This window comes from Mus caroli, unplaced genomic scaffold (assembly GCF_978045245.1).
Source record: "Mus caroli unplaced genomic scaffold, Mus_caroli_1 scaffold_8, whole genome shotgun sequence".
NCBI lineage: Eukaryota > Metazoa > Chordata > Mammalia > Rodentia > Muridae > Mus > Mus caroli.
The window spans coordinates 109,003,134-109,024,162 of record NW_028227263.1 but is presented as its reverse complement, the minus strand read 5'-3'; the positions used below and the strand labels follow the sequence as shown (position 1 = coordinate 109,024,162).

Here is a 21,029-nt window from a genome sequence, read left to right as displayed (position 1 = left end):
ACAATGTTTCCCCAAAGGACCCCTGCTCTGGTCCTTCATAGCACTCAGGGTAGGAAATGGTAAAGAAATATAGGCTCTCTTCCTAGAGCAGCGGGATCTATGAATGCCAGCAGTTCCACCTCTGTGTGCTCAGTGCTAAACAGTGCCCAGCACACCGCAGAAGCTCAGCAAACACCCGTGGAGCACAGCGCAGCCCAGAGTGATGTGGAAAGGCCCGTGCGAGGGATACAAGCTTCCCTGTGGTCTCTGCTAACACCACACCCTATGCCCTCCTCCTAGCAGACCAGTACTCAGCCTGAAACTGCCATGGGAAGTTGGCACAGAAGTCTTCAAGAAGGCTCAGATGGTCTGAGTCACTTACGTCTCGCCTCCCCGGAGAGATGTGTTGCCTTGGATTTCTGCAGACTGGACATCAGCCAGGCACAGCCAGTCTCAAGGTTTCCTTGCCACACAGGACCAATGTCAACTTCGTTGTCTCAGGTGTGGACTAAGGCTAGGTGCTTAGGAAGAGGCTGGCCACCCAGATCCTGTTGTCTCCTGAGAAAGCTGGATGAAGTCTTGGACTTCATGAACCCTTGAGGGTGGGAGCAGAAGTAAGAGACCCCTCCAAGCCTTGTGACCCCTTGGATGCAGGAATGTGTCCGTGTATTGCTCCAGAGAACAGCTTGAAAAAGGAGTAAGGTGCAGAAGCACAGGAGGGCGAGGTCATCTGGAGATCAGCAGTCCCCATAAGAGCCAGACTTCACTGTCATTCCGGGCCTCAGACTTAAGGTGTGTTAAGACCAGAGGAGGAGGATGTCATTAGGACATGTCTCCACTTTCAGGGTTCAAGGAGTGAGTATGAGGGGACCTTTATGTCACCTTCTGAGCCTGGGTCTCCACGGCTGTTTTCTAGGAAACCTTTTATGTGGCTAGACTGAAGGCAGACATCTCTTTCCAGGGACTTGTACAGCCCTTGTAACACTAATACAAAGAGCTTTACAATGCCCCACTAATGGCTCAGCCCTTGGTAAGACACCACAGATGACAGAGTGTACTGAGGACGGCCTTAAAGGACACTTGGCAGTTCACGCCCAAGGACATCCACCTCATAAGCATGGGATTAGTGCTAGGCATTGGTTTCCAGGACTTGATCTTTGACATCCCCTGGAGGAGAAAGGATCCAGTGTCCATATCAGATCCCTGGGACACTGGACTTCCCAAGCCACATTGGTATTCCGCTCCAGCAGGAGAACATTAGCCAGAAACTTGACTTTTCATCTCTGGGAGCAAGAACAGGAGTTTTAGCTGCTCAGCTGCTCCTCTCTTGCATGTGTGGTGTGTCTGGAGCACTTGTGTGTCCACAAGCATGTGTGTGTGTGTGTGTGTGTGTGTGTGTGTGTGTGTGTGTAAAATTGTTCAAATGGAACCTAGAACCTAAGAGAGAATTCCCACCTTCATTCTGCTTTTCTTTGGTTACAGCAGCTCCACCTCGGTTTGGGGGTTTTTTGGTTTGTTTGTTGTATCTCATTGCTAGGGATTGAGCAGAGAGCCTCGAGCATGTTAGGAAAGTGTAGACTGAGTATCATCCCTGCCCCCCCCTTTTTTTTTTTTTTACTTTTTAAAGAATCTAGCTAAGTAGCTTATGCTGGCTTCAAATTTTCAATCCTCCCACCTCAGCTACCCCAGAAGCTGTGTTGATAGACCCTGCACCTCCCATTCTGGCTAAGTGTTGTTCTATTTCATAGCATCAATTTTACTAGGGTATTAAAGCACTTACTATATCTAACACTGAATGAATGAATGAATGAATGAATGAATGAATGAGAACAGATCCTTGGATTTAGGGAAAGAATGAAGAACAAGACTTATATTCTCATCATGATTCTGGAAGTGAGCATGTGTGTCAGTGAACCTGTACATACACTTGTATACATGTGACTTCCACACATGACCTCATGTGGTGTATATGGCATGTGTCTACGTATATCTGCAACTGTATGATGTGACATGTGTCTGCCTGTGTGCGTGGAGGATGCCTTGGAACCTGCGCTAACCCTTGGAGGCCTAGACTGAAAACCATTGTTTAGAGAAGACTGCAGGCCCCACCCCCCACCCCAGACTCTGCCTTGAACTAAGCTGACCCTTTAAGATGTGTCCTCAGAAACAGAAGAAATCAATCTGCCGATCTTTATTGATCCCCAGGTAAATAACTCAGAAGACGAGCCTGGGCCACAAAGGCAAGCATGCTATTTCTGTGGGCTATGCAGTGATCAGCACCCACAGCTATAGGGTGAGTGCATTTCAAACAGTCAACAAATTCCAGAAGGCAGGCAGCAGTGCTGCCTCCCTACTCCTTGAATAGCTGGGCTCTTTTCTTCTCATCCTGCTGACTTTGTAAGAGAGAGTTATCCCAAGGTTGCCAACGGGAAGGAAGACTTGAGGATCAAAACGATGTGCTTACCAACTGCACGGAGGAGGAAGGGGTGGGCCTTGAACTCACACACCCCCCTGACTGGCCCTGAGCTCCTTATTGAGCTCCTTATCACTGTGCAAAGCTACTTAGGAAACAAAACAAAAGCTTCAGGAAGCTCCTTCTCACTCTCAGGCTGACCGTTGAGGCTCAGTAACGAGAGTATCTCAATTGTGCAAGGAGGAAGAGACGCCGCCTAAATATTAAATTATGCAAAAAATGAATTCAGAGCTAGTGACGTATCAAGCAACATGTGTGTACCATGTAACCAGGGTTAAAAAAAAATTAATTAGCAAATCAAATACACACAAAGACTCCTGTAGACTCTGCTTTCAGGAGCAATGGCAAAGCTAGTGAGAAAATACCCAAGCTTGCCTCCTGCTCATCTAAAGGTTAACACTTCACCTAATGAAGGGACAACCATAGATCACCCCCCCACCCCAAGTCCAGCAAAAAAAAATTTTTTTATTCCTTCACCTTTGAGAAGATGAGAGAGTCAAGATGGGTGCACGTTGAAACACAAATAATCACGGCTGGATTTTGCATCTGATTCTGCTGACAGAGAGGCATTCCATCCCGGCCTCCCATCCCGAGGACCAGCATGGGAGACTAGGCTCCACCGCACCAGAGTACAGAGGCAGATTCTAACTTGAATGTCTATTCTGAGGATGAGAGCTACTGAGGACCACACCTTTAGATCAATGAACACATTATTTTATTGGAGACAGTAGCTGGAGATCACACACCAAACTCTCATGGTTCTTATCTCTGGAATAGCATCATGAAAAGAAAGGAAAAGTCTTATTCACCACAGACCCCTGTGGTCCCCAAGATCCGCACATGGGCCTGCAATTCTCTACCGGAGCAGCTAGCTTCCAGATCTTGCAGACAACATCTCAAGGGGATCCAGGTCTTGTCAACCTTTTGAGACAGTGTAGCAAATATGAAGACCAAGTTGTAGGCATCAGTGAGGTTAAAGCTGGCAGATGTCAAGATGCGGCCAGCTGTTCCAGAAGAGTTTTAAACATGTTTTGTATCCTAAGGTCTGGAATAAGTTACTTGACCTCATGGCTAGAAAATAAACATGCTCATAGGCCCAGTACACATCACACCCAAAACAGGTCAGTCACTATCATCACACTGGTCAGATGACCAGGCCCTGCCCCAGGCTACTATGTAACGCTCTCAGAAGACCACTGTGTTGTTCCCAGGGTGACAGTAGTTGCTGAGAGAGAAAGAAGATTGCTACCTTAACATACATTGTAAACATATTTGTGGATATGACAACTGTCCTTGTGATCTAGCTTAGACTATTTCTTCTGTCTCCAAAATATGCAGAAAGAAATTATAAATAGATTTAATATTGCAGTTTTCTCTCCCCTCCCAAAACATACTTTAACTAAAGGCTTTTCCAAAAATTAATAATAATACCTTCAGAATAAATGTATTTGCAAAGAGTTGAAAGGACCAAACAGAGGAAGTGGAGACTGATACTTTTTTTTAAAAAAAAAAATTTGACTTAAAAAAAAAAACATTCAGAGAAAATAAATATTAAGTTGTCAAATCAATGGCTAAAAAAAAGAATTGCAGACAGGCTGACGGGCCTTCCCCTTGACAAACACTGCCTTCAAAATCTGTGGGCACTCCAGGCAAGATGATTCTGAACACCCAGAACTCCCAAGAGGTTAACCCCCGGGGTAGGATGGAGAAGGGGCAAAAAGGGCAGCTTAGCCAGCCCTGCACAGGGCTGTCTTCTGCTATGAGAGGTCTCAGCTGACAGACTAAACCCTTTCATTTCCACATGTGGTTGCTTTTCTCCCTCCCACATTCCCACACGACCATCCTCAATCTTTGGGACTTTTCTTGGGTTGTTGGAAGAGGGCTGCCACCCACCAGAGCTGATCATGCCCACCCCCCATCAGGTGACAACGGTGGTGACTGAAGTTTCTTGGGCACTGCAGAGCACGGACGTGAGTTTAATTAGCGGATCTGGTCCTGCTCATCCCAGAACCCGTGTGTTCGGAGCATTCTCTAGCCTGCGGAAACAGCATCTTGGTATCCACGAGCCATAACCCCAAATCAGAGCTCTGCAATGAAGGGGAGAGGGATAACCAGGGCCCTTGCCCTGTCAATCCTGACCCCATCTCTTCTATAGGCTTCCTACAAACCTCACTCTGGACTTAATAATCAGCTTTGGCTGATTAGACAGAAAGGCTTTTTGGTTTTGTTTTTGAGTCACATTTGCTTCTTGTAAACAGGAAGATAACTTTCTAGATATTTTTTAAGGCAGACTAAGGAGCTAGCCAGTCAAAGGGATGATATTTGCTTTATATGTAGAATCTATGCGCTTTGTGATCGATGGGCTGTTTCTACAGTGACTTCAGTTGATGGGAGTTTCCAAATATTTTCTCCCTCATGCAAATAAACTTACAACAATGCATATGTTTGTCAAACAACCAGTTCTGGTTTCTGTCTTTTGCTTCCATTTTAAAGGGGGAATTGATATTTCTTTGAAAGATGATTTGCAGAGAAAAGCATGAAGGATGGATAGAGGCAAGATTAAGACCAAAAGAGCTGCACCGGCCAGAGCGGTTGTCTTCAGATATCCTGACCGCATCACATTGTCATGCACTCAGTTTGCCATGGGAAACTACATTGCCCTGGTGGCTGAATGGCTTAAATGAGACCATACACCCCAAGGGTGGCATGTGGCACCCACAGGGACACAACATCAAACACTACTTGCCAGGTACTAACACTACAACCACCTCCTGTCTCTAAGGTCCTTGGGGGTCCCAGGCAGCACTCTCTGTTGTGTTAATACATGCTGGCTCCCTGAGTGTTACCAAAGCTGGTCTATGAACCAAAGTCCCTGAAGGAGAAGCAGGAAAAGCTGTAAGTGACGCTCCCAGGCATAATGGCTCGTGTCTATAATCCCAACATTTATGGGACTCAGACAGGGCAACATAGCAAGAAAGACCCTGTCACTAAACAAGTGCAAGCCCAAAACCAAGGCTGAGCATCACATTGGAATCTTAGAAACACCAGTCACTCTAATCAACGTTGAATGGGTGATTCTGTGTCTGTGACTAACCTTAATGTTTATAGAATCCATGAATTCACTTTTACAGCGCTCTCTCTCTCTCTCTCTCTCTCTCTCTCTATATATATATATATATATATATATATATATATATATATATATATATATATCAGCTGGCAGGCCAGTACCTTGGTGGGAAAGCCATCACCAGAAGAGAGAGAGGGTAAGATCAGAATGCAGGGACAAGTCCACCTGCACCTCAGTATCCAAAAAACTAACTAAACAGGGCCCAAACAGGTAACCAAAGCATACATGGGCTTTGCTAGAAAGCTCTCGGGTTAATGTCAGTTCAAGTCGCCGTGGTCATTTTTCCTGTGTCAAAATGGCACTTAATGTTTCTCATCAGAAAGCCATATTCTGAAAATAGGGATGGGGGAAGGGCTTAGAACCTGGTTTCCCAGCCTCTATCTCTCACCACTCGGGAAGCACCTGCCTAGGCTTCTGACCCACCCAGCTGTGGGATCTTGCACTTCTTGGACCAGGCTTGCTATGATGCCTAAGACCTTCTTGCCTCCTTGCCAGCTCCTAGTGTAAGAAGGGCAGATGAACATGAGGCAGGGACATGCTTCCCTGCCTTCGCGTCCAGTGGGGGCAAACAGCACAGACGCTAACCACCCCCCCCTGCTCACTGCCTCAGTTTGCCTTCAGGAAACTCAGAATCAGTGTAGAACCTGCCCTCCTAAGGAAGTACAAAGTAAGAGCTCAAAAACAAATGACTGTCATTATCCTGCCAATGGGGTGTCCAGCCTCATCACAGTGCCTGAGCACTGTCACTTAAAGCTTCCTGGTTTCCATGCGGTCCAGGGGCACAGCTCTCCCCGACAGAGCCATTTTAAAGATATATACCAATTATGGTATCCTGGTTTACGTGTGGTCCAGGGACCCAGTTCGCACCCACACGGCCTTTTTAAAGGTATAATCATTATTCAGAAACATTGGAATTGAGCCCACATTTTGCCCTGGACAGCCTTTTATTCTTCCATGCACATTTTTTGAAGAAAAAAAAAAGTCTCCCTCCTCCCAGACTTTAAAACCTTTAAAACTAAAAAAACCCTTGTTTTGCCCAGGGCTGTATCTCCTGCTCTAACAGGCACCAAGACAAGACTGCAGATCACTTTTATACACCTTGGGAGTAAAATCAAAACTGACCTTCCATGTCCCCTTTGAGAGGTCCAGGAAGAGGCCTCACACACATGCAATTAAGGGCACGAGCTTGATCCCCCTTCCTGGAGAATATATGAAAATGTCTAGACATTCTTGATGGTCATAATCAGAAGAGCTACTGACATCCAGTGGGTTGAGGGTGGGTGTGTTGCTAAACATCCCACAGGTCAAATGCCCACAAGTGGAAAATATACCTACTACCATCTCTGAGACCTCTCAGATCAGCAGAAATGATGCCCAGGTTACTCTGCAGGTTCCACTCGAGAACCCATCCTCACAGAAATCTGGCTTCTTTAAGGCAGTGCAGGGAGTCTCCGTGTGTCTAGGGCCTCTCCAGCAAACCCAGCATGGATGGAAAGCTGACTAGAGGAGGCTTTTTAAAAGTTACTCAAATATAAGAGGTAGAGGAAAGCACACGATGGTTTTTTTAGAGGGAACTCTGGAGAGTACCTCCAACAGCCCAGAAGAGCAGCCCAAGGCAGCTCTCTCCTGTCACCATGCTACTCAAGGCAGACAATCAACAGGAGTCTATGAGTGGCCCAGGCTGGCCCGAGGAAGCTCTACCCTTGGCTTTCCTGGGGTCCACAGCAGATGGCTTGCTACACAGCTCACCTTTCTGAGGTACCTTTGATCTCTGCCTGCCTGTATTTAGAAAATACAAAATAAAGTAGAATGTGAGAACAGTATCACCCAGGACCCACATCCTAAGGATAAATGCTTGTAGTTCCTGATTCTTTCCATAAGGATCCCTCTGCCTGACATGCACAGGGACAAACTCACAATTCTCTCTTACACATTGAAATTGTGAGTGAAAATCATCTCCGGGCAGGTGCTTCTAACAGGCAACACCCTCCCCCGATCCTGTGTGTGTGTGTGTGCATGAATGAATGTACATCACATATATGCCATAGACAGACCTACCATTCCCACGCAAGACCCCAGTTATAACAACCAAAAGTCACCTCCTAACTTAGCTCTTCTGACCCCACACATTATTGGCTCACCCTTCTAGGAATGCACCAAGCAACATAACAATTGGCCAAAAGCTTCAAGATATGAAAACCAGTCCATTGCCTTGGCAGAGCTTCTTGCAAAACTTTCAACAGAACTCCATGGTCTGCCTATCCAATTGGAGAGAGACTCTGTACCCACCCCCTACTATAGTAGCCTTATCTTAAATAGTAAGTCCTGGAGGAGGGATGCTATACTGCTGTAGAGGGCAAGTGTGGGCTCCAAGAAGAAGGAGGGAGGAAGAGGAAGAAGAGGAAGAAGAGGAGGAAGACGGGGACAACACTAATAGTTCAGACACTTTACCAAGGTGAGAGACTTTATTCTTTTTTTTTTTCCTCTAAAATGCAGCCTCTACAACCAGAGAGACGGTATCAGATATAAAGGGAAGATGTTCTTCTACACAGTCTAAGACCTTACCTGGAGACATCATGAAGCTGATCTCAGCACTCCATGACTTTTGGTCCTAGCAGGTAGGCTGAGGAGAGGGCATTTCTGTCCTCTGCATGGCCCCAAAATGACCTACTGGAAACTCACTGATGATTTAAATTTGCATCAAGCCTCACTTTAAATAATGTTAAGAACAAAATGCAAGCTGATATTTCAGCTTACTTAAAGGCTTATTAAAAACACTAAATCTAAAGATTTTAAAAAGCTGTAATTGTCCTCATTGAAACTAGAAAAATAAATCTAGTTTGCTTTCTTCTTTTATGTTCCCCTTCTTTAAAAAAAAAAAAAAAAAAAAAACAAATTCATCTATATTCTCACAAGCATCATTGCTGTCTTTTTTTTCCCCTTTCCATTCAAGGCACTTTAAAAACACCTGTGCCATTCATAGGCAACTTTTGAGCAAAAGGCAGTCAAGCTTGGGGAAGGCTGTTTAACTGATTTCCTGATGTCAGAGATAAGCTCATCTTGCTCTAAAAGTAAGATGGAGTTTGGAGCTCACGAAGAAGGGCTTGCAGATTTTATGGGTCTGAGCTGATGAAATGTCCTGGCTTACCTGAGGCAGAAGAGACAACCTGATGGGTCAGCTTTTGGAGGCTCGGCAGACATTGCATACCCAAGCACTGCCTTCAGCTCCCCATGGGCAGATCCAACCAGTAGGGCCACATGTCTTGACCAGTTCCTATATTTTCCCATAATGAAGGCTATTGGCCTCTGGCTTGGACCAACCCACCATGACAGTTTGCTCCATGCCTGCCCTGAGCCTCCCGTGAAGACAGCTCTGACCAGCAGTTAAATTGCTGAGTTGTAAGGATCTGAAGCCTGCTCAGAAGTTAAACACTCCAGGCATAGAACACAATGGGTTTTCAGAGCACTGGTCCAAGAGAATGCAAATGTATTGAAAGCGGTTTTTCTCCAGGTTTTACATAATTACCATTTATGTCTCCAGGAACTGTTTCCCCAGCCCAGTTTAGGGTGAAAGCGTTTTAAAGACTTTCCCTGCAGATGACATATGAGGCACTAACCTTTTTTCATGTGCCCAGATGTTAAGTTCATTTTCATCACATTTATGCAAATTTCATTTGAACAGTAAATCAAAAGAAATCTTAAATCATCGTACACTATTTAAAAATCAACACTAAAGCCGGTTTACTCCCAGCTATCTCTAACATAAAGTCACGGTTAATGAACTGAGCACCATAGTTCCTTTTCCCATACAATGGCTATAACAAGACCTGAGGTCCTCCACATCCTTCACATGGGAGCATTGCTACCCATTCACTCTCAAGAGTCCAGTTTCCTCAGATTAAAGATGCTCTGTACATCAAAGCCTTCCAAAAGTTTTCCAAACTTTGGGAAATCGGGGGACCCTCAGTCCAGGAGTCTGACAACCACATTAGTGTCTATGTTAGGCCCACCAATGCAAAACCTGGGCTCAGTGGCCATGCTTTCTGAAGCTGACTCTTTGTTGGTCAGGTTGGGGTGGGGGGATGCTAATTCCTAGGGCGCTGTGTCCTGATTGTCGGGGAGCTGGGCAGAGTGCTATCATTACCAACAACTCAGCCAGGCGGGTAATGGTGAGATCAAGAGACATTTGCACCGCTATCAGGATGACATCATAGCTAAAGCAGCCTTCAGCCAAAGCCCTAGGCTCTCTTAGAGCAGAGGCCAAAGGGCTATGGGGGGAGGTGCCCCCTTGCAACTCCCAGAGCTGGAAGCGGAGTTTCAGGCCCCTGCCATGCAGGGTGGTGGGCCTTGCCCACAGCCAAGTACCCAGGCAGGCCCAGAAATGGGAAGGACAGCTGGAGTCTTCTCCAACGCAATCCACTTTCCCCCTCCATCCTGCTCACTGCAAATAATACTACTAATAATAACATAGTATGCATTTTTTTCAACAATTTGAAATTGTGAAGCCACTTCCCTGACCAGGGTGGAGCCGGCATGTCATGCCCGCAGCTACATCTCGGCTGTAGAATTGATAGCATTTCCAACCGAATTGTCAATCTGTTGGTGGTGACCCTCTCTTAGGCAAAACAGCTCTCACTCCGTTTTTCAAGCAATAGAAACAGAGGACGCTGAAGGGGAAGGCAGACTGGAAGGGAAGCCTTCCTACTCTTGTTTTGGTTGCTTTTCTTCCTTTTAAAGCACAGCAAAACACAGGGGCGCACACGCGAGCGCACGCACACCCTGAGACACAAACCTTAGAATAATGGGGGAGGCATTTGGCGACAAACTGCATCCGCGGCGCGGCGCGACAGGCAACCAGCCCCGCTCACTCGCCGCTCAGCTCTCCACGCCGCGGCAGCGACGGCGGCGGTGGCGGCGGCGACGGCGACAGAGACCCGTCACCCTCCCAAAGAACCACTATGCTCAACTCTCAACTGTGTCCCCAAGATCTCCTCTTCAGGCTCGCCTCAACTATGCGCGTGGCCCAGTCACCTCACCTCTCCGGAAAAGTGGAGAGACGGGGTTGGGAGTTGTGTTTTTTAAAAAACAGCAAAAAAACCAAAACAAAACAAAACAAAAAGTTCCTCGAACATCCAGCCCAGCAGATGCAATTCTCCCGCCCGCTGCACACTCTCCCCCGAGCCGGCCCGGCACTCGCCCCCAGCACTGCGCCCTCACCTCGGGGCGTGCGGAGGGCACCGCAGGGCACTTACTTGGCACTTGCTTTTGAGTGTGCAGGTCGTCGCGGTTTTCACTTGGGTTTTCAAATAAGTTTCAGGGAGGAAGGAGGCAAAAAAAAAAAATCCAATTATGCAAATGGACTCCGGCCGGGGGAGGCGCGCGTTGAATCTGACGCTGCTACTGTATGAGTTCTTGGAGCAGCCCTGGCCCGGCAGATTTATGGGGGCGCGTCACGGCTACGCCAGGTCCCGCCGCCGGAGCATCTCGAAGTTAATTAAAGCGGTAATGTCCACTTTCCTGGCGACCCTCCGTGCGTGGGTTTACTATTTCACCCTCCAACACGACCCAGGAGGGGACTCTGATGTGCCCCCCACGCCCCTCTTCTTTCTCTCTTCTTCCCCCTCTTCTGCCTCTCTCTTTCTCTCCCTCCTTTTTCCTCTCTTTAAGTCGCCTGCTTTGCACTCAGTGAACAATGAACAAAGATGTGAGTGATGGGGAAAGATCGCCCCCCTCCCAGCCCAAGCAGTGAGCGAAGCTGGTCTCAAAGTCAAAATCCAGTTGTTAAAAACTGAGAAAGAAAGCCAGGGTCTCCACGCTAAGCTCCCTTTCTACACACACACGTACACACGCACGCACACATATGAGCAAGCACACCCCACCCCAAGTTCACCTAAGCCCTGCCTGGAGACCTAGGGACCGTGGGGGAAAAGCCAAGGCCCCGGCGCGCAGGGCTGCCCAACTCGCGGAGGACACGAGGGGACAGCAGGGACAGGGGAGCTGTGCTCGCTCAGGCCAAGATCATTTCCCGCGCCCCTCCCAGTCTACTACCCCACCACTACCCACCGGCCCCCTCCCAACGTCTACACCGAGAGGCCTGGCCCCGCGGCCCCGCTCCGGCTGCAGCCGGCCGGATGCGCTCAGCAAACGCGGCCCCTGTCGGATTTCTGCTAAACTGCAGAGCGGCGGCGGCGGCTGCCCAGAGAAGCGCAGGAGGAACCCAAGGCCAGCTCGGCGCGCACTCACCCTGCCTGGCCCGCTAGTCCTAAAGCCGGTGCCCCGGGCCGCCCACCCGCGCGCACCTCAGAGGCTAAACACGCACCGCGCGCTGGAGCCCCCGCAGGCAGAGACCGCACGTAGCCGCCGTTATTTTCCGCTCAAGTGAAAACTAAGGCGGCTGACGAATCACGTCTCCTGCGAGGCACCCGTTAGACAAAACAATATCCTGCAAACAAAACCCGGCCACCGCTGCCACCCGCGCGCCAGGCCGGGACCCCGCCCTGCTCCTCCCAGGCCCCAGCCCCTGGCTTCTGCCTGCACCGACCCCAGCCTTCCAGGCTTGCATCCTTCCAGGAAAGAACTCGGGGACTTGAGTGTGCGCTCACCAAGAGGCGGACAAACAAGAAGGACTCACAAATCGGGAGTGAAAAATGGGGGCCACTTAACTTTCCACCTGTCCCTAGAGAAACCTTGCGGGGAATTTCCTCCGAAGAGTTGGGGCGCTCTCTCTCTCTCTCTCTCTCTCTCTCTCTCTCTCTCTCTCTCTCTCCTTTCCTCTCTCTAACTTCCACAGCGCTAATTTCCACCTTCCCTCACTTCTCATACCTTCATGTATGTGGAGATAATCTATATTGTAATTGTTTGCAAAATTGCAACAGATGGGAGCATCGAGATCTGGACACTTCTACTCCTCAAAGAAAACCCTCTTTTTTATTTTTATTTTTATATTATTATATTTTTGCCTAAAATACATCTCAAGTCCCGCCTACGACTGTTTTCCTTAATTCATCTTCAAATTTAAAATATAAATGCCTTGAAGCAAACAGAAAGGCTTATTAGCGACGTTCATTCTCGCTCCAGCCTTAGGCTGGGCTGAGGATGAGCACCCCCCCCCTCCGCCCGCAGGAAAAAATCTTGCTCTTCCCAGGACCACCCCCCAGTGGCCCCCTCTCCTCGATGCTACCCCACCCCCGCCCCCCTCCACACACACTCGGCCGCACTCCTTCACTCTGATTGGCCTCGCGTTTCCAGCTCCGGACTGGCCGGCTCATTTCCCTCCATAACCTGTTACTTATTTATTTATTTCTGTGTCTCAGGCCCCCGCGGGCCCCCGGGACCTGGGCCGGACTGGGGCAGGTGCTGAGGGTGACGCACGTGTATGCTGGCGCCTCTAAGGTCTCGAGGTCCTGGGATCGCCCCCCAGGCACCTCGACCGGGCCTTGCCCGGCTCTTAGGACGCAGGAAGCCGATGCAAACACAAAATGGCAGGTCTTGGCCGCCCTCTACACCCGCAAGTTAGGCACCCCGTAAGCATCAGCTAACTTTGATTTTTTAAAAAAAATAATCGCCAATTACCCCCTGATTCCTAGGTGGAGTGCAGATCGCACCACATACGATGGCGCGGCGGGGGGGAGAGGGGGGGAAGCGAAGGTAGCCGGGGACCGCCCCCCCCGCACCCCCCCACCCCGCCAGCCCCGGCACTGGAGCAAACGGGTAAAGTCGCTGGAGAAGTTTCCGCCGCGCAGCCTCCCCTCTCTCTCGGCTCCCCCGGCCCCCGACCCTGCGGAAAGTTTCCCCGGCCGCGAGCTGAGGCCGGGAGCGCAGGCAGGAGGCGCGGGCCGGGCAGGGTGGACACCGGATCCCACTGGCGCGCTGAGCGCTCGACCCTGGGGACTCCCTTTCAAAGTAACGGTCCCGGGACTGCGGCTGCGGTGGGGAGGCGGCGGCCAGGGCGCGGGTCCCGCTCTCCGCCGAAGTTCTCCAGCGCCATTCGATGCCGGGTGGCCGCCTCTACTCGGTTTTTCTCCTCCTGTTTTTTTTTTTCCTTCCACATACCCCCCCCCTTTCCTCTTAACCCCCGCTGACAGCTTCTCTCGCCAACGTCACAACCACGGATATTTAATTAGACCATATTTTTTAATCGAGATGGGGTGAGAAGCAACCGGGTTACAGGCCTCGCCTGGCGGGGGGAGGGGGAGGCGAAGGGGGGGGAGAGAACCACGCCAAGTGTCCAAACTCACTTTGCCACCTCCCAGAGATCAGGGCCGCCCCCACCACCACCTGGCACCCGCGCGCCCCTCCACTCCGCCGCCCCCACCCCCAACCCCAGCCTCCCCACCACCTTTGTTTGCCTTACCTTAAAACATTAAACGCGGGCGTCGGGAGCAAACTCGGGCACGTAAACCGAGCGTTGTAAAAGATTGTGTTCAATGAATAATGAAACATGTCCACATGATTGACTTGATCATTTTCCGGGGCTGAGGGGGGACGGGCGCCCAGCTCGCGCGCCTCAGTCGCCCACTCGCCAGAGCCCGGCCAAGTGCTCTCAGCCCAGCCCGAGCAGGGCAGGCTCGCTTTTCATCAAGCTCATTTCAGAATCGCCCCGTTCATTGATACTCATCATCCAACCCCAGCAGACATCCCATCCCCTGCTCGGCCTCCCCCTATCTGGTAGGTGAAATGCATTGTACCATTAAAAACGCTCTCCATTGTCGCCCTGGCGTAATTCACAGCAACTAGATAGGTCTTTCAGCATTTAGCTTTGATGAGCCGGAGACTGAACCCTTGATATAATAATCTACAAAGAATGGTGTGTGGTCGTCCATTTTTTCTCTCTGTCTAGCAACTAAGAAACCATTTAACACAGCGCAGCTTGCTTCTGACCTTGAGCTCATGTAAACACACTTATTAAAATCTATCTATTCTCCAAGAGCTACATTCTGATTGTCAGACTCGTTACGGAGACATACATCAGCCCCTTCGCTTGTCACTACTTTGCATTCCTGCCTTTAACTAAAGAATTTTTTATCCAGCCGAGAGGCAGAGAGCGATTGCCACGGAGAGAGAGGAGAGAGAGACGCGGAAAGGGGGAGAGGAAAACGCGTAATTCTTACCTGCTCCTCAAACTATTTAAAGTCTGATTCTTTTCTGGGGTGAAAAAAAAAAAACTCCCGGGTGAATCTCGGTGGACAGCGGGACGTGGAGAATCAGTCACAGCCCGGGCGTTTAAGGGAGTCATCAGCGATCAAATGACGTTGATCCGCGCTGTAACCTTGTGGCGTATTTAATGTAAATAAGGCCGTTATGTTGCCAATCGCCGCGATACAAACACCGAGAGGTCCTCAGCCTCGCCTCCCGCGCCTGCCATTAGAGGCGACTTTATTTACAGACACTATTTAGGAGATCATGATAATTCTAAAACAATACTAGTGCCAAATGATTATGAAAATATGATTTTAATTAATCACGTAGTAGGCAAGGAAATTAGCATACGGTAATTAAACTTCGAGAAAAACGTCATGCAGGTTCTCTGCCTTATGGGTCCAGAATAATCATCGCGGTGGGCTCCGAGACTTAATTACGAAACAAAATAACTTTTTTAAAGGCAACTTTGCAAGGCTGGTCCTCCAGGCGAACGTTTGGGTAAATAATACAAGCCGAGGTATCAAAGTGGGGATTTCAGTGATGCAGAGGTTGAGCTTCTGTGAAGCAAGGAAGCCGGGAAAGATGGGGGGAAGCCGAATAATGCAATTATGAATTCTCTTTCCTAGAGTTGACAAAAGCGGGTGCCTCAAAAGCCTCTTTGTTATGGGATTATATAATGATCCTGGTGTCATTATGGAGAGAGAGAGAGAGAGAGAGAGAGAGAGAGAGAGAGAGAGAGAGAGAGAGAGAGAATTCAATAATAATAATAAAAGAAGTATGCAGAGACACCAACAAGCAGCTTGCTTTTAAAGAAAGGCTGTCATGTGGCATTGGGTGTGCTGAGAGGAGGACAAGGTCCTACAGAGTTGACAAATAAAGGAGATGAGTGAGGAGAGAGAGAGAGAGAGAGAGAGAGAGAGAGAGAGAGAGAGAGAGAGAGAGAGAGAGAGAGAGAGGCCTGTGCTGTGCACCGTTAAGAAGGGATGAAGAGAGATTGATTATACAAAATGCCCAGCCACTGAGGCACTTAAGCACTGATTCAGGTAACACAGGTTCCAACTTGTCTGAACTAAGTTCTCCTTCAAGATGACTAGAGGATTTTAAACTCCCGGGCACCACCACAATACATCAAACGCAAAGATACAGAGAAAGCTCTCCCCAGCTGCCCACCACCCCTTCAGTTTCAGCGGAAGGATCCACTCAGATGCAAGCAGCAGTTCTAGAGCAAGGGCAAGGTTCAGAAACTTGGAGGAGCTACCAGCATCCGGCCTGGTGGGGTAGCTGCACCAGCGCTAAGAAGCTACTGGCAGTGGGCACTGGCCTGGTCACTGCTGCCCATATCCTCGAAACCGGCTCTGGAGAAAGCCAGTATCATTCTCTTTCTCTCCCTCCCTCCCTCCCTCTCCCACTCTTACATCTTTACACCCCTCCCTTCTGGCTAGGAAAACCTGGAACTGATGGCAAGCTAGTTCTTTGAAACTCTTAAAGGCCTAAAGAGTGTCAAGAGTGAATCAATGTAAGTATGTATGTATCTTCTGCCACCACCACCACCCCAAAAAAAGTTTAGGAATGAATTATTCTCCAATCTGATGTGCTTAAAATTCTATCTGGACAAAATACAAGGTTTGAGGTAGGTTTTTTTTTCCCCTTTATTCTGTAGAAATTATCAAGGATAGCACTATCTCTGTGGGAGTGGAGTTGGTGTTCTTTATTTCAGTTTTTCCTGGATCGACTGATTATATTCTGTGGTCTTTTGAACCTGAGACTGTAAGTCAACTGGTTCTTCATAAGTGACAGTTTGGACAAAGCAGCAAGCAGGTCGAAAGGAAGTGGCCCGTATGTACTCTGAGAAAAGGCCCTTTCTTGGGGGATAGAAATGAGGGCAACAGTCTCCTATTAACCCTGCCTGTCAGCACGCCTTGGCCTTGGGGAGACAGGGAACTGTGTTCTGACCTTATCCTTGGGTCCCTGGAGGCGCCTACCCATGCTGAACTGGGCTGCCCCTTCCAGTGGCCCCGGCATCCCTCTGCAGCCCTTGGAGCATGCACATCCAGGAAGGACCAGTCCCCGCTCTCTAGAAAGCCCGTGGAGCCTCATCTGGGGTCTCTTGGAGTCCGTGGAGCTTCTAAAAGACCTGGTGAGTTTGGGTCCGCTGGACAGCGACTTCCCACCACCTGAGAACCGGAGACCCACAGCGTGGACCAGAACAACTCAGGCCAGGGCTCTCCGGCGCCCCCTGTCGGCGTTGCAGCGCTTGTCACCTCGTTTCAGTCAAGGTGGGGTGCCAGGGAACACTCACTGTTCTTCTGTTATGCAAGAGGGATAAAGGCTAGAGTGGAGGGTGACAGTAAGCAGAGGCCTGGTATTTATGGTGATGGAAAATTGATCCTTAAATACTTCCCACCGAGGCGGGTCCCATCAATTCCCCAATTTAGGAGACCCTTTTTGTGTTCTGATACCTCACAATATGCAGTCCTACATGTAACCACCTTATTCAAATAGTCCACCCCCTTTGAAAGTAACCCATTTGTTCTGATTTCTTTCGTTCTAAATATCCTCACAAGGGATGGTGGCTCACACATCTGAACTAACAGCCTTTTGGAGCTCCTGACACAACAGCCACCCTTTTGCTTTTGTCTGTATATTTCTATTCTTCACCCTTAATTTTCCTTACAACTCTGCCTCCTATGGTATAGTTATTGAGAAAGTCATTGCTAGTGACCAAGAGAGTAAATCACCAAAGACTCAGGGGAGGGGAAAGATGGATCAAGACACTCCTGGGACAAGTTCCCCCACTCAATGTTCTTATCTGCCAACTTCAAAGCCCCTCTGATCACTCAGGGATGGGGTCTTTCAAAAGAGGGTGGCCACCTCATGGAGAAATAACATAAACAGAATAAAAATATGTGCTGGATCTATGGGTCAGGTAGAGAAATTGTTCTAGATATCCATAGGAGGCTTTGGCTTTGCATAGTCTCTGCTTCTCCGCCTCAGCTGGTCCGGAGGTGGCCTCTTCTACCTGGACTCTGCTCCTCTTGGAGGACCTGGGCTTCCACCCTGAAGTCTCCTTGCACTGATAAAGAGCTTTCTGCTGCTGAGCCTCCATGTTTCGGCTCATCCCTGAAAGGCTGAGGTACAGCTTTCTCTGGTGGGCTCCATGATATGAAAAGACATCCCTTTCAAAGACTCCCTTGAGCTTAGGATTTAGCAGGAGCCCTTGAAGGTGGAAGGTGATCCTCTGTAAAAAAGACTTTGCCCAGTTTGGTTTTCCTGCCATGAATTGTTTTTCCAAGAAAAACCTCACTCCTTCTAGTATTTTACCAAGCAAGCCTGTTAAAGGCCAAAAGTGCTGCTGTCCCTTGGGTTCTGGAAAAGGGGAACACGGGGAAGAGCAGAAGGAGGAAGAGGGGGAGGAGGAAGAACGGAAGAAATGAGGGAGGAAGAAGGAGAGGAAAGGAAGAAAAAATGAGAGAGGAGAAAGGAAAGCTAACTTCTTTTCCAGCTTTAATGAAAGGGAAAAAGTCAGCCTCTCACCCCTCTAGAGCCTGAATGGACCAGGACTAGGCATGTGATCTATGCAGGTACAATCAGCATCAGTCTGGGTCCGTTTCTGTTAGTTTTTAATGGGCTAGTGGAGGCCTGTAGACTGCTGAGTGGTTATGGTTTTCATCTTCTTACCAACACCAAGGAATGAAGTCTGCAGAGTGCCCACCATCACCCCACAAAGAGCCTGAGGATGACGCCCAACCCAACAATGGCAGAAATGGAGAACCTGTTTGCTAGCCTTGTATGAGCACCAAATTCAACAAGAGCCACTTTGCATGCAGGAGAAGCTTTCGTTTCATTTGGTTTGCTTTGAGTCTCCTGTCACATGCTTAGCCTCTCAAAGGAATACTTTGGGTTGGCCACAAGAAGGCTCTAAAATCAAGGCTGGGGCAAGGAACAGAAAGCAAAGCATAGCCCATGACTGCCATTCCCACGGAAGGAGCAACCACAGGCCTTGGAAGATGCTTCCAAAACCTACAGGTGTGCCTTGTTTTGAACTTTACAAACTCTAGTCCAAGGAAGACATTTAAACTTTTGTAAAGGTTTAACTTTGGTTCCCTGAACTGAAAGAGATGCTTGTTAGAGGCATCTCAGAGACAATGTCTTGTCTCAGAGTAATCAGGTTCTGAAATAAGCAATAAATAAAAATGTATTTGTAATTCTGCCTTTGAATGATCATACCAGTTTTAGGTATGAACAAGACCAACCTGGATGTTTTTATGATGTCCTTGTCAAAGGAATCTGGAGGCGGTGTGGCATATCCCTTTAGTCTCAGCACTGAGGAGGCAGAGGTAGGATGATCTCTGGAGTTGCAGTCTAGCCTGGCCTACCTCTTGGGTTCTGGGATTTCCAAGGTTACATAGGAAGACCCTCTATAAAAAGAAAGTTATTCAAAGGCTATATGATTATGACTTGAATCTGAAACAGGGTTATGTTTTAAGCCCTTGGATACTAGAGAGCTGTGTTCTTTTAGGAGACTGTGCAGCTCACAGGGGTGGGGACTGACTGGCAGCAACAGGCACTAGAGTCAGGGAGCTCTGAGGATTATACCAATCCTGGTTCTTCTGTTCAGGTTGCTTTCTGTAGAATAGCCACTATGATGAGCCTCTGCTACACATTTCCATAGCCATGAACCCCACCTGGCCTTCCCCATCTTAATGGATTGAAGTCATGAGCCAAAATAAATCTTAACCTCCTTAAGTTGTAGTCCTGGCTAACCTAGAACTCACTATTTAAATCACCATTTAAACCAGGTGGCCTCAAACTCACAGAGATCTCCCTGACTCTGCCTCCCGAGGTCTGGGATGAAAGGCGTGCCACCATGCTCAACTTGCTTTAAATTGTTTTACCATAGGTTTTAAAACAGAAAAGATACAACAGAGAGGCTTGCATAACTAATACAAATTCAATCACGGTCGGTCCCCCTGTCTACCTCGGTGTGAGGCTGCGGCCCGGACCATTCTAATTGCATTGCTGGAGCATCTAGAATTGTCCACGCTGCTGACTATAGGTCTTATGAACCCTGGCATAGCGATGAATGCAGACAACACTCCAAACATTTTGATGTTTGCTTCTGGTCACCCAATTGCGTGGATTTGAATGTTGAAGATGACAAAACCATGCCAGGTTAACCAAAGACAGGCCATGCCTGACTGGCTCTGGAGTTATAGGCAATGGCTATGTCAACGTTTGAGTCAGAAGTGCAAAACCCCAAACCAAGCAGACCCAGCCAATTAGTACATCACAACCCTCTGGACAGTGGTCCTTTTGAGACTGGGCATGTGACCTAGGCTGCCCAGCCAGGGTCAACATGGGTTATCTTTCTCACACCTTAAGTCTGTGTACTTCCAAACTAGAATGTGCCCTTTGGAGGACCTGTGACTCCGTCAGCTCTAGTGTGCCTGGTGAGCCTTGTCAGCTGGAGGAAAGGATCAAGCTCTGCTGTGCAGCTCTGGTAGGGACTCACACATTGCTTTTTGCTAAGGTGTGGGTGACCCGCATGCCCCTCCCTCCTACACACACACACACACACACACACACACACACACACACACACACTCAAACTCAGTGTGCAGCCCAGAGCAGCCACCTGGAGCCTGCATTTCTAAATTTCCACTTGTCACACTTGGTTATTTTTCTTTTTAGACAAGGCCTCCCTTTGTAGCCTAGGATGTTCTCAAATCTATAATCCTCCTGCCTCAGCTTCCTGAATCCTGGGATCAAAAGCTTGTTTCACTCACATTCAGCTTTTTACCTTGATTTATTTTTCCTCTCTTTTCAGCTTGGGAAAGCATGTGTAAAGTTTCTTACTAGAAACCACGGTGGTCAGATATTGAGAAAGTCACATATCTAGAAGATCTCGGCTGCCCTTTGACATTACAGCCTGAGCCACATGAGTAAGCAGAGTCACCAAGAGTGATCGCCAGGGTTCCCTGGGTAAATGCTGACTTTAGTCACCTTCCATCCAACATAGCTTTGCTAAGAAGCTACTAAAATGCACATAAAATCAACAATGTCACCCACGGGCTCTGCCTTCCCTGGGCCCTCGAAGAACACAGACCTCTCCAGCTCTGGTCAATAGTATACCAAAGTCCAGGGAAGACTCATAAAAATACCACCAAAGGGCTGACCTCAGTCTAAGACTTGAGTGGAAGTAGTTGGGCATGTACTGAGAGCAAGGTACCTACTGAGGGCACCAGACTGAGCTAAATTACATGGCGTGGTGTGGAGACAAGCCAGAAGCTCAGAAATTAAATCCCT

At 48.6% G+C, this 21,029-nt stretch overlaps 1 protein-coding gene across 4 annotated transcripts in view; it reads right to left on the bottom strand.

Annotated features, from left to right (window-relative positions):
* Znf536 (zinc finger protein 536) overlaps positions 1-14,837 on the bottom strand; it is a 458,344-nt gene extending 443,507 nt beyond the window's left edge. Inside the window, exon 1 of one of the 4 annotated variants that reach the window (XM_029479861.2) lies at positions 14,693-14,837. The gene's annotated coding sequence lies outside the window, so the exon portion shown is untranslated. Of the gene's footprint in view, positions 1-10,374; positions 10,446-10,834; positions 10,970-13,935; positions 14,100-14,692 lie in introns of those variants that run through there. The other 3 variants (XM_029479862.2, XM_085841877.1, XM_029479863.2) reach the window with 3 other exon arrangements.
* Positions 14,838-21,029: the final 6,192 nt, after the last annotated feature.